Raw genomic sequence first — 15,696 nt, 5'->3', positions numbered from 1 at the left:
ATATATATGTATATCCCAGCCATAGGAGCTTAAAACAGGAAAGGAGAATGTTGACCCCAACCAAGGGACAGAATAACCCTACATTTTGGGGACTGAATGTTTGTGTATCCCTTGAATTCATATATTGATGCCCTAACCCCAATGTGAAGAAGGCTGAGCACCGAAGAATTGATGTTTTTGAACTGCGGTGTTGAAGAAGACTCTTGAGAGTCCCTTAGACTGCAAAGAGATCCAACTAGCCCATTCTAAAGGAGATCAGCCCTGGGATTTCTTTGGGAGGAATGGTGCTAAAGCTGAAACTCCAGTACTTTGGCCACCTCATGTGAAGAGTTGACTCATTGGAAAAGACTCTGATGCTGGGACGGATTGGGAACAGGAGAAGGGGATGACAGAGGATGAGATGGCTGGATGGCATCACTGACTCAATGGATGTGAGTTTGAGTGAACTCCAGGAGTCGGTGATGGACAGGGAGGCCTGGAGTGCTGTGATTCATGGGGCCACAAAGAGCTGGACATGACTGAGCGACTGATCTGATCTGAATCCCAATTTGAAGGAATTTGTAGATAGGGCCTCTGGGAGGTAATTAAGTTTAAACTGAGTCATGAAAGTGAACCCCTGTGATAGTATTTGTGTCCTTATAATAAGAAGATGAGATCATGGCTCTCTGCCATGTGAAGACATAGCAAGAAGGTGGCCATCTACAAGTCAGGAAGAAAGTTCTCATCAGAATATGACCCTGCTGGCACCCTCATTTTGGACTTCTACCCCCTAGATTTATGAAAATATAGATTTCTGTGTTTTAGCCATTTTGTTATGGAAAACTAAACTGACTAAGACACATTTTGGCAACTGGAAGTGAGGTGTTGCTGTAACAAATATCTAAAAATGTGAAAACAGCTTTGGAATTAGATAATGAGTAGAGGTTGAAAGAGTTTTGAGGTAAAAAAGCCTTACTTTTCTAAGAAGCGACTATTAACTGTTTCTGGTGAAGGCTCAAGAAGGAAAGAAGAGAATTATAGAAAGAGCTTCCATAAATAATCATGAATAGAATGTTGGTAGATATATACATGTTAACGATGATTGTGATGAGATCTCAGATGGAAATGAGAATGATGTTATTGGGAACTGGAGGAAAGGTAATTCTTATTAAAATGTTGTGAACTCTTGGCTGGACAGTGTTCTAGTGTTTTTGCGAAAGGTAGAACTTGAAAGCAAAAATTTTATATGTTTAGCTGAGATTTCTAAACAAAATTTTGAAGGATAGTCTTAGCTCCTCCTGACACCTTATAATCAAATGTGACAGTAGAGAATGAAACTAAAGATGGAATTGTTAAGCAAAAAGGAAACATAACTTGGAGGTTTACAAACTTTCAGCCTATTCTTGTTTCAAAAAATGAGGAAGCCTGTTCAGAAGAGAGTGCTAAGTGTTGACTACACAGTCATAAGAGAAGGAAACAAGTGTGGGTGTGAATACTGGACTAAATCAGCCTTTCAAGGAAAAGACAAAACAACAAAACTGCAGTATGAACTGAAGGGAAGAGAGAGGAGAAAAATGGAGGGGTTTCCCTGGTGGCTCAGGGGTAAATATCTGCCTGCCAATGAATGGGATGTGTGTTCCATCCCTGGGTCAGGAAGATCCCCTGAAGAAGGAAATGGCAACACACTCCAGTATACTTACCTGGGAAATCCTATGGACAGAGGAGTCTGGTGGGCTATAGTCCATTGGGTTTCAACAGAATTAGGCCTGACTTAGTGAACTAAACAATAAAAACAAAATGAAGGAAGACTGTCAGATTTCTTAGACTATACCAGACCATATCATCAACAATTTCAGCCACAAATGTGCCTTATTCTTTAATACAAGGAGGAATGACCCTGAACATTATTCAGAGATCTTCAGGGCTGCCTCTGTGGTTTTAAAGGTGGAGATGGGGGTCCATTTCCCCAGTTTCAGCAGACCAGATGATGGCTATCTGGAATCATAGAACAGGACCAACTGAGCTGTGGGAAAAGTGTGTCCTAGAGTCTTGGGGCTACCAATCCTGCCTAGAAGAGGTGCAAGCATAGTATGATAGACCCACTGGGTCTGAAAAATGGAGCTGCCATCCCTGTAGGTCAAGAAGACAGAGCCTCAAATCAAAAAGGATTATTCTTAATAGTATTTTTCTTGCTAGGTTTTGAACTCTCTTAGGACCTATCATATCTTTTTGCCACTTCTTACTGTTCATGAGGTTCTCAAGGCAAGGATACTGAAGTGGTTTGCCATTTCCTTCTCCAGTGGACCCCATACTTTGGCCACAAATCAGATGCAAAGAACTGATTGATTGGAAAATACCCTGATGCTGGGAAAGATTGAAGGCAGGAGAAGAGGATGAAAGAGGATGAGATGGTTTAATGGCATCACCAACTCGATGAACATGAGTTTGAGCAATCTTTGGGAATTGGCGATGGACAGGGAAGTCTGGCATGCTGCAGTTCATGGGGTTGCAAGAGTTGGACATGACTGAGCGACTGAAATGTACTGAGTTGGAGGACCATCCTTCCCTGTCATTGTGATGTCTCCTTTTAGAACAGGAATGCTTATCTTATGTCTTATATCTTATGCTATTCTAGCATATTTTGGAAACATAAAATTGTCTGGTTTCACACGTTCACATTTAGAGAGGAATTTTACCTCAGGACAAATCATATCTCAAATTCTAACTATATCTGATTTAGATGATGTTTTAGAAAAGACATTGAACATTATTTAAAAATATTTTTCTCTACTTATTGCTATATTATTGACATATAGCATACATATGTAACTGCAAGTTGTACAATATGATTACTTGATACACATATATATTGCAAAACAATAACACCTTCATTCATATACATATTTATAAATACACTTATATTTATACTTATACTTTATAAATATATATATGCTGCTGCTGCTGGTAAGTCGCTTCAGTCGTGTCTGACTTTGTGCGACCCGATATACGGAAGCCCAGCAGGCTCCCGCTGTCCCTGGGATTCTATAGGCAAGAACACTGGAATGGGTTGCCATTTCCTTCTCCAATGCATGAAAGTGAAAAGTGAAAGTGAAGTCACTCAGTTGTGTCCGACTTTTCACAACCCCATGGACTGCAGCCCGTCAGGTTCCTCTGTCCATGGGATTTTCCAGGCAAGAGGCAAGATTCTACAGGCAAGAACACTGGAATGGGGTGCCATTGCCTTCTCCAATAAATATATATACATAAAGATATATAACATGTATGTTGTTTGTTGTTTTAGTTGTTAAGTTGTGCCTAACTCTTTTGCGACCCTATGGACTGTAGGCTGCCAGGTTGCTTTGTCCAAGGGATTTTCCAGGTAAGAATACTTCAGTCAGTTGCCATTTCTTTCTCCAGGGGATCTTCCCAACCCAGGCATTGAACCCATGACTCCTGCTTTGGCAGGTGGATTCTTTACCCCTGAGCCCCCAGGGAAACTCCTGCATATATACATATGTATATATAAATATATACACATTTTTGGGTCGTGACATTTAATTAACATTTATATTAGCATCATTATGTTATAGTCTCTATGCTGTACATTAAAGCCCCCCAACTTACTCATCTGAAATCTGGGAGTCTGTACCCACTGGCCAATATCTTCCTATTTCCTCCACTTCCCTATCCCTTGACAACTGTCATTCTACTCTCTATTTTTGTGAGTTCAGGATTTTAGATTCTGCATATAAGTGAGAATATACTGTATTTTTTACTTCATTTTGCATAATGCCTTCAAGGTCCATCGGTGTCGTTGCAAAAAGCAGAATTTACCTTTTTTATGGTTGAATAATGTGTCATTGCATGTATGTGTGTGTGTGTGTGTGTGTACCACATTTCTTTAGCCATTCATCTATTGATGGACACATACTTTGTTTCTATGTCTTGACTGTTGCTAAGAATACTGTAATAAGCATGGGGGTACAGATATGTCTTGCAAACAGTGTTGTCACTCTCCAGAAGTAGAATTGCTGAATCTTATATATTTCTATTTAAAACATTTTGAAGAACCTTCAGGCTGTCTACAAGGGCCAGTGTGAGAGGGAACATGGATTGGTGGGAGCCCATTGGGGAGCCATCTAAGGCCTTGGGTTTCTGCCTGGTGCCCAGGTTTGCTAGCTCTGGAGTCTGCCATGAAGCCAGGTTCACTTTACTCTCCTGTGGGGAAGGTGTCTCTCTTCAGCTAGATTTCACAGGCTTGAGAGAGGGATAATAGAAGTGGTGTGGATCTATCTTTCCTACCTTCCTCAGTATGTCCTTTATTGTTTCTGCCTCTCACCCTGGCTCTTATGAAAGTGCAGATAGTTGTTTAAATTGATGCTACTTGGGGTGTACCAAGAGAGGTAGAAATGCCAATGCCACCATTTTGCTGGCATCACCCTTATATCATGACTTTGGATGATAGACTTTAGGGTTGATGCTGGAATGAGTTAACCTCCTTTTGGGGTGTTGGGAATGTAATGAATATATTTTGCCTGTGAGAAAAACAGACATTTTGGGGGTCTAGGTAGAATGTTTTGGATTGCATTTTTATACATCCTCCAAATATATATAGTGAATTATTAACTCCAAATGTGATGGTATTTGTAGATGGGGTGTTTTTGAGGTAATTAGGCTTGAATGAAGTCATAGAGATGGGATCCCCATGATGAGATTAGTGTACTTATAAGAGGAAGAAGAGGAAGAGACAGGAGTTTGCTCTCTCTGCCTTGTGAGGATATGGGAGAGCACGTGTTGCCATGTAACCATATGCAAGCCATGATGAAGACCTTCAGTAGAATCCAACAATGCTGGTATCCTGATCTAGAACTCCAGCCTCTAGAATTTTGAGATGCATACATATATATACTATATGCGAGGCTTCCCAGGTGGTGCAATGGTAAAGAATCCTACCTGCCAATGCAGGAGATGCAAGACATGGGGGTTTGCTGTCTGTATCAGAATGATCTCCTGGATGAGGAAATATAATCCACTCCAGTATTCTTGCCTGGAAAATTCCCCAGGCAGAAGAGTCTGGAGAGCTGTAGTCTATGGGGTTGCAAATAATTGGACATTACTTGGCACACACACGCACACACACACACACACACATATAATGAATAGTGAAAGCTATTTATATGTAGTATTTTGCCTATGGCATTTTGTTATGGAAGCCCAAGAAGACTAAAACTCTAAAACATTGCCCTGCTACTTGTCTTCAAAATTGTTCTCTAAACTTGAATACTACTCAGACACACAACTATTCTCTCCAATAATAATACAAAACTAAATAACACATAAAACATCTGAGAATCAGGAGATGCTCTGGGGTGAGGAGGAGGAATTTACAAGAGAAATATATGTTAGAAATATGCTTTTTGTTACCAGTAAGATTTAAGTACATGTATTCTGTTGGGATCCCATCACTTCATGGGAAATAGATGGGGAAACAGTGGAAACAGTGTCAAATTTTACTTTTTTGGGCTCCAAAATCACTGCAGATGGTGACTGCAGCCATGAAACTAAAATACGCTTACTCCTTGGAAGGAAAGTTATGACCAACCTAGATAGCATATTCAAAAGCAGAGACATTACTTTGCCAACAAAGGTCCGTCTAGTCAAGGCTATGGTTTTTCCTGGGGTCATGTATGGATGTGAGAGTTGGACTGTGAAGAAAGCTGAGCACCGAAGAATTGATGCTTTTGAACTGTGGTGTTGGAGAAAACTCTTGAGGGTCCCTTGGACTGCAAGGAGATCCAACCAGAGCATTCTAAAGGAGATCAGTCCTGGGTGTTCTTTGGAAGGACTGATGCTAAAGCTGAAACTCCAATACTTTGGCCACCTCATGCGAAGAGTTGACTCATTGGAAAAGACCCTGATGCTGGGAGGGAATGAGGGCAAGAGGAGAAGGGGATGACAGAGAATGAGATGTCTGCATGGCATCATCGACTCGATGGACATGAGTTTGAGTAAACTCTGGTAGTTGGTGATGGACAGGGAGGCCTGGTGTGCTGCAATTCATAGGGTCGAAAAGAGGCGGACATGACTGAGCAACTGAACTGAACTGAACTGAACTGATTCTGTTGGGGCAGGGGAAGGAAGAAAAAGATGTAACAGAAAGAACTAGTAAAACAATAAATTAAATTACTAATTGTCTCCTTGGGGCTGCGATGACCAGCACACTAAGCGCTGCCAAGAGGAGCTACCCCACGTCTGAGGTTAGGGGCAGAAGCCAGGAGGACCCCATGCCCGAAAGGCGGTGGCCAAGAGGAGTTACCCCACATCCGAGGTCAGGGGCAGCAGCCGAGAGTGCCAGGCTGCGACAGTGCAGGAACGGCCAAGAGGAACTACCCCACGTCCAAGGTCAGGGGCGGTGACAAGAGGAGTTACCCCGCGTCCGAGGTCAGGGGCGGCGGCCGGGAGGAGCTACCTCATGCTCCCACACCCAAGGCCAGGGGCAGCAGCTGGGAGGACCAACTCCACTTACAAGGAGCCGTGGCTACGGGGGCGCAGGAGGGCCTAGAGGAGCTATCCCCGTTGAAGGTCAGGAAGGGTGGCAGTGAGGAGATACCCCTCATCCAAGGTAAGGATCAGTGGCTGCGCTTTGCTGGAGTAGCCATGAAGAGATACCCCACGCCCAAGGTAAGAGAAACCCAAGTAAGATGGTAGGTGTTGCAAGAGGGCATCAGAGGGCAGACACACTGAAACCATATTCACAGAAAACTAGTCAATCTAATCACACTAGGACCACAGCCTTGTCTAACTCAATGAAACTAAGCCATGCCTTGGGGCAACCCAAGATGGGCGGGTCATGGTGGAGAGATCTGACAGAATGTGGTCCACTGGAGAAGGGAATGGCAAACCACTTCAGTATTCTTGCCTTGAGAACCCCATGAACAGTGTGAAAAGGCAAAATGATAGGATACTGAAAGAGAAACTCCCGAGGTCAGTAGGAGCCCAATATGCTACTGGAGATCAGTGGAGAAATAACTCCAGAAAGAAGGAAGGGATGGAGCCAAAGCCAAAACAATACCCAGCTGTGGTTGTGACTGGTGATAGAAGCAAGGTTCGATGCTGTAAAGAGCAATATTGCATAGGAACCTGGAATGTCAGGTCCATAAATCAAGGCAAGTTGGAAGTGGTCAAACAAGAGGTGGCAAGAATGAATGTCGACATTCTAGGAATCAGCAAACTGAAATGGATTGGAATGGGTGAATTTAACTCAGATGACCATTATATCTACTACTGCGGGCAGGAATCCCTTAGAAGAAATGGAGTAGCTATTATGGTCAACAAGAGTCCGAAATGCAGTACTTGGATGCAATCTCAAAAACGACAGAATGATCTCTGTTCGTTTCCAAGGCAAACCATTCAATACCACAGTAATCCAAGTCTATGCCCCAACCAGTAAAGCTGAAGAAGCTGAAGTTGAACGGTTCTATGAAGACCTACAAGACCTTTTAGAACTAACACTCAAAAAAGATGTTCTTTTCATTATAGGGGACTGGAATGCAAAAGTAGGAAGTCAAAAAACACCTGGAGTAACAGGCAAATTTGGCCTTGGGGTATGAAATGAAGCAGGGCAAAGACTAATAGAGTTTTGCCAAGAAAATGCACTGGTCACAGCAAACACCTTCTTCCAACAACACAAGAGAAGACTCTACACAAGGACATCACCAGATGGTTAACACCGAAATCAGATTGATTATATTCTTTGCATAAAAAGATGGAGAAGCTCTATACAGTCAGCAAAAACAAGACCAGGAGCTGACTGTGGCTCATATCATGAACTCCTTATTGCCAAATTCAGACTGAAATTGAAGAAAGTAGGGAAAACCACTAGACCATACAGGTATGATCTAAATCAAATCCCTTATGATTGTACAGTGGAAGTGAGAAATAGATTTAAGGGCCTAGATCTGATAGATAGATTGCCTGATGAAGTATGGAATGAGGTTTGTGACATTATACAGGAGACAGGGATCAAGACCATCCCCGTGGAAAAGAAATGCAAAGAAGCAAAATGGCTGTCTGAGGAGGCCTTACAAATAGCTGTGAAAAGAAGAGAAGCGAAAAGCAAAGGAGCAAAGGAAAGATACAAGCATCTGAATGCAGAGTTCCAAAGAATACCAAGAAGAGATAAGAAAGCCTTCTTCAGTGATCAATGCAAAGAAATAGAGGAAAACAGAATGGGGAAGACTAGAGATCTCTTCAAGAAAATTAGAGATACCAAGGGAACATTTCATGCAAAGATGGGTTTAATAAAGGACAGAAATGGTAGGGACCTAACAGAAGCAGAAGATATTAAGAAGAGATGGCAAGAATACACAGAAGAACTGTACAAAAAATATCTTCACGACCCAGATAATCATGATGGTATGATCATTCATCTAGAGCCAGAAATCCTGGAATGTGAAGTCAAGTGGGCCTTAGAAAGTGTCACTACAAACAAAGCTAGTGGAGGTGATGGAATTCCAGTTGAGCTATTTCAAATCCTGAAAGATGATGCTATGAAAGTGCTGCACTCAATATACCAGCAAATTTGGAAAACTCAGCAGTGGCCACAGGACTGGAAAAGGTCAGTTTTAATTCCAATCCCAAAGAAAGGCAGTGCCAAAGAACTCTCAAACTACCACCCAATTGCACTCATCTCACACGCTTAAAGTAATGCTCAAAATTCTCCAAGCCAGGCTTCAGCAATACGTGAACTGTGAACTTCCTGATGTTCAAGCTGGTTTTAGAAAAGGCAGAGGAACCAGAGACCAAATTGCCAACATCCGCTGGATCATGGAAAAAGCAAGAGAGTTCCAGAAAAACATCTATTTCTGCTTTATTGACTATGCCAAAGCCTTTGACTATGTGGATCACAATAAACTGTGGAAAATTCTGAAAGAGATGGGAATACGAGACCACCTGATCTGCCTCTTGAGAAATCTGTATGCAGGTCAGGAAGTAACAGTTAGAAGTGGACATGGAACAACAGACTGGTTCCAAATAGGAAAAGGAGTACTTCAAGGCTGTAGGTTGTCACCCTGTTTATTTAACTTCTATGCAGAGCACATCATGAGAATGCTGGACTGGAAGAAACACAAGCTGGAATCAAGATTTCTGGGAGAAATATCAATAACCTCAGATATGCAGATGACACCACCTTTAGGGCAGAAAGTGAAGAGGAACTAAAAAGACTCTTGATGAAAGTGGAAAAGGAGAGTGAAAAAGTTGGCTTAAAGCTCAACATTCAGAAAATGAAGATCATGGCATCTGGTCCCATTACTTCATGGGGAAATAGTGCGGAAACAGTGGAAACAGTGTCAGACTTTATTTTTTTTGGGGGGGGGCTCCAAAATCACTGCAGATGGTGACTGCAGCCATGAAAATAAAAGACGCTTACTCCTTGGAAGGAAAGTTATGACCAACCTAGATAGCATATTCAAAAGCAGAGACATTACTTTGCCAACAAAAGTTCATCTAGTCAAGGCTATGGTTTTTCCTGTGGTCATGTATGGATGTGAGAGTTGGACTGTGAAGAAGGCTGAGCGCCGAAGAATTGATGCTTTTGAACTGTGGTGTTGGAGAAGACTCTTGAGAGTCCCTTGGACTGCAAGGAGATCCAACCAGTCCATTCTGAAGGAGATCAGCCCTGGGATTTCTTTGGAAGGAATGATGCTAAAGCTGAAACTCCAGTACTTTGGCCACCTCATGAGAAGAGTTGACTCATTGGAAAAGACTCTGATGCTGGGAGGGATTGGGGGCAGGAGGAGAAGGGGACGGTAGAGGATGAGATTGCTGGATGGCATCACTGACTCAATGGAAGTGAGTCTCGGTGAACTCCGGGAGTTGGTGATAGACAGGGAGGCCTGGCGTGCCGCGATTCATGGGGTCACAAAGAGTCGGACATGACTGAGCGACTGAACTGCAGTAATTGTCTCCTTGAGAAAAAAACAAAAACAACAAGTGAATAATGATGGAATAAATAGGCCACATCAGAGTTAAAATCATTGTGAAAATGCAGAAAAATGAATGAATGCTGTGAAAATAAGAAAATATAAGAAATTATTATTCTGGAGAAAAGAAGGGAATAGAAAGGGAAACCTGGGCACAAACACTCAAAGATACAATGGGAAAGAAAATAATTTTCTACATTAAGATTTTTCATAAATCAAGATTTATTGTGTGGAAGAAAAGTATTTGAAAATAAATTATTAATTCCTATGCAGAGTATTTCATGAGAAATGCTGGGCTGGATGAAGCACAAGGTGGAATCAAGATTGTTGGGAGAAACATCAATAACCTCACCTACTCAGATTATACCATCCTTATGGCAGAAAGTGAAGAAGATGTAAAGAGGCTCTTAATGAAAGTGAAAGAGGAGAGTTTAAAGTTGGCTTAAAACTCAACATTCAGAAAACTAAGATCATGGCATCCAGTCCCATCACTTCACTTCACGGCAAATAGATGGGGAAACAATGGAAACAGTGACAGACTTTATTTTCTTAGGCTCTAAAATCACTGAAGATGGTGACTGCAGCCATGAAATAAAAAGATGCTTGCTCCTTGGAAGAAAAGTTATGACCAACACAGACAGCATATTAAAAAGCAGAGACATTACTTTGCCAATAAAGGTCCGTCTAGTCAAAGCTATGGTTTTTTCAGTAGTCATTTATAGATGTGAAAGTTGGACTATAAAGAAAGCTGAGCACTGAAGAATTGATGCTTTTGAAATGTGGTGTTGGAGAAGACTCTTGAGAGTTCGTTGGACTGCAACGAGATCCAACCAGTCCATCCTAAAGGAAATCAGTCCTGAATATCCATTGGAAGGACTGATGGTGAAGCTGAAACTCAAATACTTTGGCCACCTGATATGAAGAACTGTCTCATTGGAAAATACCCTGATGCTGGGAAAGATTGAAGGTGGGAGGAGAAAGGGACGACAGAGGATGAGATAGTTGGATGACATCACCGACTGAATGGATATGAGTTTGAGTAAACTCTGGAAGTTGGTGATGGACAGGGAGGCCTGATGTGCTGCTGTCCATGGGATCACAAATAGTCAGACAAATCTGAGTGACTGAACTGAACTGATTGAACTAAAAATTCCCCACACATTAATGGATAAGTAGGCTAAACTAAAGAACTTAAGATGGAAATGTATAACTGAACAAATAAATAGTAGGCAATTTGCTCTTCTCATTGGCACTGTGGTAGTAGGACAGTGGTAAAGAGATTTTAAAATATGAATGATTCAAAAAGTCTGCTGCCACATACTTAACCATGTAACGAAGTACTGAAAGACTCAAATAATGAAAACAGCACCAAAAATTAAGCATCCGCAGAGGATGAATGCAGTATAAGACAGAAAACATAAAATAAAAATAAGAAATAAGAAGGATAAAGATAAAATAAAACATTAGGAAATTAAACAGCACAGTTAAAAGTTTTTAAAAAATCATTAAAAGACAAATTCCTAGTTAATTTGAGGATAACAGTTAAAGCTACACAATTAAGTCAAAGTTTTATATATTTATAACTGAACTATTTAGTAAATATAGTTTCAGAAAACACTGAAAAAATCAGAATAGAATAGAAGATTTTTAGAATATATAAAGATCAGTAGGTCTTAAAGAAGAAGCAGAGAATAAAGTTAGACTGACAGCAAGGATGTAATGAAATAACATGCCCAATACCTATCTTAAATAGAAAACACCAAGATCATATATATATTTTTAAGATAAATTTAAAATTTGCTGTGAATTTTTTTAAACATATATCTTCAAGGCGTTCAAATGTAAAAAATAGGATACCAGATTTCAGAATTATTTTATGAGGCTAGGAAACCTCTGTTACCAAAGCAAGACAAAAACAGTACAAGAAAGAGTATTAAAGATACATTCCATGTTTGAAAAATGAAGTGAACATTTTAGTTTAATATGTGTGTAATCTAACAAAACAAATCTAGCAAAACATAATCAAGCAGGATTATTTTCTGGGAGTTCTTAGAAAGGATAATACAATCAGTCTACTAATGTTCCAATGGATTAATATAATTCATTTAATCACAGGTCAAAGGGAAAAATATAACTATGTGGTAGATACAAATTGGATAAAATCGAATAGATAACATTGATAACATTTGTTAATGGAATAGGAACAGAAGGATATTATTTTGTATATCATGTGTAGTTATTAATCAGATCAGATCAGATCAGTCCCTCAGTTGTGTCCGACTCTTTGCGACCCCATGAATCGCAGCACATCAGGCCTCCCTGTCCATCACCAGCTCCCGGAGTTCACTCAGACTCACGTCCATCGAGTCAGTGATGCCATCCAGCCATCTCATCCTCTGTCGTCCCCTTCTCCTGCCCCCAATCCGTCCCAGCATCAGAGTCTTTTCCAAGGAGTCAACTCTTCGCATGAGGTGGCCAAAGTACTGGAGTTTCAGCTTTAGCATCATTCCTTCCAAAGAAATGTCAGGGATGATCTCCTTCAGAATGGACTGGTTGGATCTCCTTGCAGTCCAAGGGACTCTCAAGAGTCTTCTCCAACACCACAGTTCAAAAGCATCAATTCTTCGGCGCTCAGCTTTCTTCACAGTCCAACTCTCACATCCATACATGACCACAGGAAAAACCATAGCCTTGACTAGACGAACCTTTGTTGGCAAAGTAATGTCTCTGCTTTTGAATATGCTATCTAGGTTGGTCATAACTTTCCTTCCAAGGAGTAAGCGTCTTTTAATTTCATGGCTGCAGTCACCATCTGCAGTGATTTTGGAGCCCAGAAAAATAAAGTCTGACACTGTTTCCACTGTTTCCCCATCTATTTCCCATGACGTGATGGGACCGGATGCCATAATCTTCGTTATCTGAATGTTGAGCTTTAAGCCAACTTTTTCACTCTCCACTTTCACTTTCATCAAGAGGCTTTTGAGTTCCTCTTCACTTTCTGCCATAAGGGTGGTGTCATCTGCATATCTGAGGTTATTGATATTTCTCCCAGAAATCTTGATTCCAGCTTGTGTTTCTTCCAGTCCAGAGTTTCTCATGATGTACTCTGCATAGAAGTCAAATAAACAGGGTGACAATATACAGCCTTGACATACTCCTTTTCCTATTTGGAACCAGTCTGTTGTTCCGTGGCATTAATCTTGAATTTTCATCCCATGTAATAAAATATAAAATAATACATCTATTGTTTAAAAAAGTGCCTAACACTTTTTATTTTAAAAATAAATGTTCCCTCTAAAAAAGGAAAAAAATATTGATTTAAATGGTCTCAGAAATAATAATAGATTAATTAATAAGACTGCTTTAAAATGAGAATTTTAAAAAACAATGATTCTTCCCATTTTCGACAATAATTTGTTAAGTAGAATAATAGAATAGGAACCCCTTTTCATAATTAACCAAAAATATAAGTTTTAAAAGTGTTTAGCCAGAAATCTAAATCCCAGTAGGATTCAGGCACTGGAAGCTTTTCTAAATGGTGTTTTTCAAAGATGGTTCATTTTTGAAGTCCTAAGATTGTAATAATGGAACAATAATGAAGTTCTCAGTGAATCATATGGATGTGATCTGCTCTGTACAGATGAGCAGGTGGTAAGTTTTTTCAGCACAATTCACATAACGATATGGGCTGTGTGGGTTGTAATTAAGGAATTGTAAATGGCTCTGTCAGAAGCTACCTCAAATTGGGCAAAAATGCCATACATTTCCAGGGACATAGACTTTGAATTTTTGACTAGAGAAACTCCAGATATATAGACTGAAGCAGGAATGCTAAAAACAAAGCTGTAGTTAAGTTGATAAGATTATAAATGCATATTTTCAAAAGTGCTCTTTATCCCTCTCTGGTTTTATGCAGATGCTGTGAAAATAAATTCAGTTGAAAAATTATTTCGTTACAGACTTAATGCAGTATTTCCTGGTAAGTAAGTTGCATTATTGATTTGATTGATTTTTTAAAAATTTTAATGAAAACCAGTGAATTTTGCAAAGTCTGAAGTTTTGTGAAAGAACTGGTAGAGCAAATGCATTATTTCTGCTCAAATCTATAAATTTTAGATTTTCATGTAACCTGCTGTTTCTTCAATTTTCAGATAAAGCAAATTATTTTAAATGGATCCAAAAATGACAGCATATTGGTAATCCATTTTCATTGAATGATAATGCTGCATAATGGTGGAAGGGGCTCACTGGCATATACTGCTGCTTCCATTTTGGGTGTGGATAATTTACATGCAGAGAAGGAAGAGAAAACCTACTGTCCTCTAAATTGTCAACTTTTCACTGTATGGAGAGACATGGTGCTGTTTGCTACATGTCATCACCAAGGTTTCAGCAGAGTGGAGCCAGCTTCAACTCAAAAGTTAGGCATGGGACCAAAGCATACCATGGGAAAGAGCAGGAAAATCTCCCAACATCACGTTACATATTTGTAAGTTAGCAGCCCAATATGAGCTAAGGAATGCCTAGTTTCTCTTTTGCTTGAGAACTCTGGTCCAGGAGAAGTCCTGGGATGCATACCTATGCCCTGGGAACAGTTCTACCAGCCAGAAATTGTTCAGCTGGACAGTTACCAGCGTTTGTTGTTGTTGTTACATCCTATATCTTAGGGAAACTTCCCTATTTTCATTATTTTGATCTGGAACTATAACAGAACCAAGAGTTTGGAAAACTAGGAGGGGGTAATTGTATTTGGTGTGTTAGAAGAATGTAAATGATTTGTGGGAAGAGGGCCAACTCTGATGAATTAAAAATAGACATAGGTGCTTTGCCCCTTTTCTTTCATGCAGTGGAATCTAGTAATCTTCCCCTTGAATCTTGACTGCCTGTGATGGATTTGACCAGTAGAGAATAGCAAAAATGACTTTCCTAAACCAAGCCATTAAGAAGCTGGAAGATTAAGCCTTAATTTCTTGAACCCTGAGATGACATGCATGAAATTCAAAAACTGCTAGAGAAACCATGTGGAGAAGCCCTGAGATTAAATGGAAGGGGACCTTTCCAGCTCTCCATGTTGGAATTATGGGCAAGGGAATTATTGAATTCACATACAATTCAATGTATGTGAATTGTTAGGTATTAGATATGTGAATGAGACTGTCTTGGAAACTTCAGACCAGCTCAGTCAGACTGGAATATCACCAAGTGACCCTAATTGAAACTGTTTGGCACAGAATTGACTAGCCAAGCCTGGCACAAATTTTTGATCCCCCATGTCCATCATAGGATATGATAAGATGTATGTCACTTTAGGCCACTAAGGTTGGAGGTAGTTAGTTATACACTAATTGATAACTAGAACAAAATTCTTTTTGGATGAATATCACCTTTTCATGCAATTTCAATAAAACCCAAGTTCTATTGTTTAACTGATAGAAATATCTCACATGGGAAAAAAAAGTGAAATCCAAATGAAAAAAAAAAAAAATATTGTAAAAGAAAGTTAATGGAGAACTGTAAGGCCAGATAATTAAATGTATTCTAAACTTTAAATAGTTTAGGAGAGTATGATACCAGCACTATAAAACACAACCATGGTAATAAAACTAAAGTGAAAATACAGAAAAAGATCTCAGCTTGCATAAGTGTTGTTGTTGTTCAGTAACTCAGTCATGTCTGACTCTGCAACCTCAAGGACTGCAGCATGCCAGGCTTCCCTGTTCATCAACTCCCAGAG

The sequence above is a fragment of the Bison bison genome, unplaced genomic scaffold, assembly GCF_000754665.1.
Source record: "Bison bison bison isolate TAMUID 2011002044 unplaced genomic scaffold, Bison_UMD1.0 scf7180017864357, whole genome shotgun sequence".
In the NCBI taxonomy this organism is placed as follows: domain Eukaryota; kingdom Metazoa; phylum Chordata; class Mammalia; order Artiodactyla; family Bovidae; genus Bison; species Bison bison.
The sequence above is the reverse complement of the archived record's forward strand: the minus strand, read 5'-3'. Positions refer to the sequence as shown.